Below are 3,050 nucleotides of genomic sequence, written 5' to 3'. Positions count from 1 at the left end.
GGTAACGTGTGCCTGTAGTTCTTTCAGGCTACTTGGAAGACTGTGGTGGAAGGATCACCAGAGCCCAGCAGGTTGACACTGGGGTGGCTGCGAGTGTGTCACTGCACTCCAGAGCCTGGGTGATGGAGTAAGACTCCAACTCAAATAAATAAATAATCAGGAGATTCACTATGCTGGAGGGGTCGCTCAGTGCTCTGGAACCATGGGAGGTAATCATGGAGGGCTCCCCAAGATTGCAACAGACCCCTTAGCTGATGGGGTGCCAACCTGCTTGTGAGAGCTTTATTGTAACTGCAGTTTCCCTTTCCAGGAAGAAAACAGATGTGCTTCCTTGCCAGTCCAGACAAATGGCTTCTGCCTAAGTTCCTCTTCCTTAATTAACATGAAGAAGACAAACGTGGTGACTAAATTTGGAATCAGAGGCTTTTAAAGGTGAATCTTCAGTAACCTCTTAATGCTTTGCTTTTCCCTGTTTAGGGATAAGAGTGACCTTTGGACTTACAGTTTGGTTTCTTTTCAAACCCTCAAAGGACTACCTACCTTATAGCCCAGCCCCTTCCCCGGGATGACTCCCCTGACTTATAGGGCACAGGTTGGCATCAAAGGGATCAAAGTTGCGAAACATTTCCAGAGCACGAGGGCAGCCTTGATCTCCTATAGAAGGCTGAAACAGGCTAGACGCAGTGGCTCAAGCGAGAGGCGAGAGGATTCCTTGAGCCCAGGAGTTTGAGACCAGCCTGGGCAACATAAGGGGACCTCGTCTCTACCAAAAAAGTCACACACCTGTAGTCTCAACTATTTGGTAGACTGAGTTCAGGATCACCTGAGCCCAGGAGGTCAAGGCTGTGGTGAGCTGTAATCATGCCACTGCACTCTAGCCTGGGAGACAGTAAGATCCCAACTCAATTAAAAAAAGAAAAGGTTGAAATAAGTCACTCTCAAGCAGTGATGAGCTGGCAAATGTTTAATTTAATGGCTCTCCATTAGTTTGTAGTAGATGCCAATTTCCATAATGTAAATACCTCCATCCTGGCTGATTTCAGGCCACCAATGTGAAGATAATTTTGTAAGAGACACACTATTATATAGACAACAGTAAACTCACATTAAGAGCATACATAGGTTGGGGGCTGTGGTTTGCACCTATAATCCCAGCACCTTGGGAGGCCAAGGCAAGAGGATTGCTTGAGCCCAAGAGTTTGAAACCAGCCTGAGCAACATAATGAGACCTCATCTCTACAGTAAATTTAAAAATTAGCCAGGCATGGTGGTGCATGCCTATAGTCCCAGCTCCTCAGAAGACTGCAGCAGAAGGATTGCCTAAGCCCAGATGGTCAAGGCTGCGGTGAGCCATGATTGCAACATTGCACTCCAGCCTGGACAACAGAGTGAGACTCCAATTCAAAAACAAATGTATGTAATAGTGTGATATGTAGCCAGGTCATTAGGAAGCCAGCACACCACTGCCCCCAAGTCTTGAGTCAGCCCCAAAGCAGTCTGGTGCTTTACCAGTCTGCCCTCAGCACTTCCCAGGGAGTGACATCACTCAACTTCAGGAACGATGTCTGCTTCTTGGACACCAGCCGCACCAAGCCAGGCCTAAAGGATTCCAGTTGCTCCCATGCCCATCCTACAGAGCCATACCCCTGACTCTCACACGCCTGGCCACTGGCCACTCCCAACAAGTGACCCCTCCAGACGTCATCAATTCAACCCCCATGAATTTCCCCATGGCAGGAACCAGGTGTACCGCCTTGCTGGAGTCTAGCCTGCAGTCCCATCAGATGCCCTTGTTCTGGGGAAAGCGACCCCCAAATCCACAGAACAAAAAGTGACACCAACAGACACTCAGTATAACTCAAATGCAGTGTGGGCTCTGATTTGAATCTTGATTCAAACAAACCAACTGTTTTTTAAAAATTATGAGGCTGGGCTTAGTGGCTCAGTCTGTAATGCCAACACTGAGAGGCCGAGGTAAGTGGATTGCCTGAGCCCGCAGGTTCGAGACCAGCCCAAGCAACTTGGTAAGACCTCATCTCTACAATAAATTTAAAGATTAGCCAGGCTCGGTGGCTCAGCCTGTAATCCTGCACCTTTGGGAGGCTGAGGTGAGTGGATTGCCTGAGCCCATGGGTTTGAGACCCGCCTGGGCAACTTGGCGAGACCTCATCTCTATAATAAATCAAAAATTAGCTGGACATGGTAGCACGCGCCTGTAGTTCCAGCTACTTGGAAGGCTGAGGCAGAAGGATCGCCGGAGCCCAGCAGGTCGAGGCTGCGGTGGCCGGGAATGGCCACTGCACTCTAGTCTGGGTGACAGAGAGACTCCAGTTCAAAAAAAAAAAAAAAAATTAGCCGAGCAAGGTAGTGCGCACTTGTAGTTCCGACTACTTGGGAGGCTGAGACAGAAGGATCGCTGGAGCCCAGCAGGTTGACATTGAGATGGCCATGAGTGTGCCACTACACTCCAGCCTGGATAACAGAGTGAGACTCCAACTCAAAAAAAAAATTATGAGACAATCCTAGCAATGTGAATATTGATCTATTGATAATAAGTAATTATTGCCACTTTTTTTTTGCCCTAGTCCCAAAGAGTCAACAGTATTGCCATTTTTTAAAGTGCTAGTGACATTATAGTTTTTTAATTATTTATTTGTTTATTTTTATTATTTATAGTAGAGATGTGGTCTCACTGTGTTGCCCAAGCAGGTCTTCAACTCCTGGCCTCAAGTGATCTTCGTGTCTCAGCCTCCCAAAGTGCTGTGATAGGCAAAAGCCACCATGTTTGGCCTCTTTGGTTGTTGACAAAGCAAATACGTTGTTTTAGAGCAGAGACTGGCAAACTACTGCCCACTCTCCTGTTTTTGTAAATAAAGTTTTATTGGCACAGAGCCACGCCGGCTCATTTATATATTTCTTTTTTTTTTGAGTTGGAGTCTCACTCTGTCGCCCAGACTGGAGTGCAGTGGCCGCTCCCGGCCACCGCAGTCTAGTCTGGGTGACAGAGAGACTCCAGTTCAAAAAAAAAAAAAAAAATTAGCCGAGCAAGG

General features: G+C 47.4%; 1 protein-coding gene across 1 annotated transcript in view; it reads left to right on the top strand.

Moving 5' to 3' along the window:
- Positions 1-211: 211 nt before the first annotated feature.
- Positions 212-3,050, top strand: part of IL4I1 (interleukin 4 induced 1) — a 14,453-nt gene continuing 11,614 nt past the window's right edge. Inside the window, exon 1 of the mRNA XM_021711245.1 lies at positions 212-432. The gene's annotated coding sequence lies outside the window, so the exon portion shown is untranslated. The remainder of the gene's footprint in view (positions 433-3,050) is intronic.

The sequence above is a fragment of the Carlito syrichta genome, unplaced genomic scaffold, assembly GCF_000164805.1.
Source record: "Carlito syrichta isolate Samal-C Ts95f unplaced genomic scaffold, Tarsius_syrichta-2.0.1 Scaffold301956, whole genome shotgun sequence".
Lineage (NCBI taxonomy): Eukaryota > Metazoa > Chordata > Mammalia > Primates > Tarsiidae > Carlito > Carlito syrichta.
This window is presented reverse-complemented; position numbering and strand designations above follow the sequence as displayed.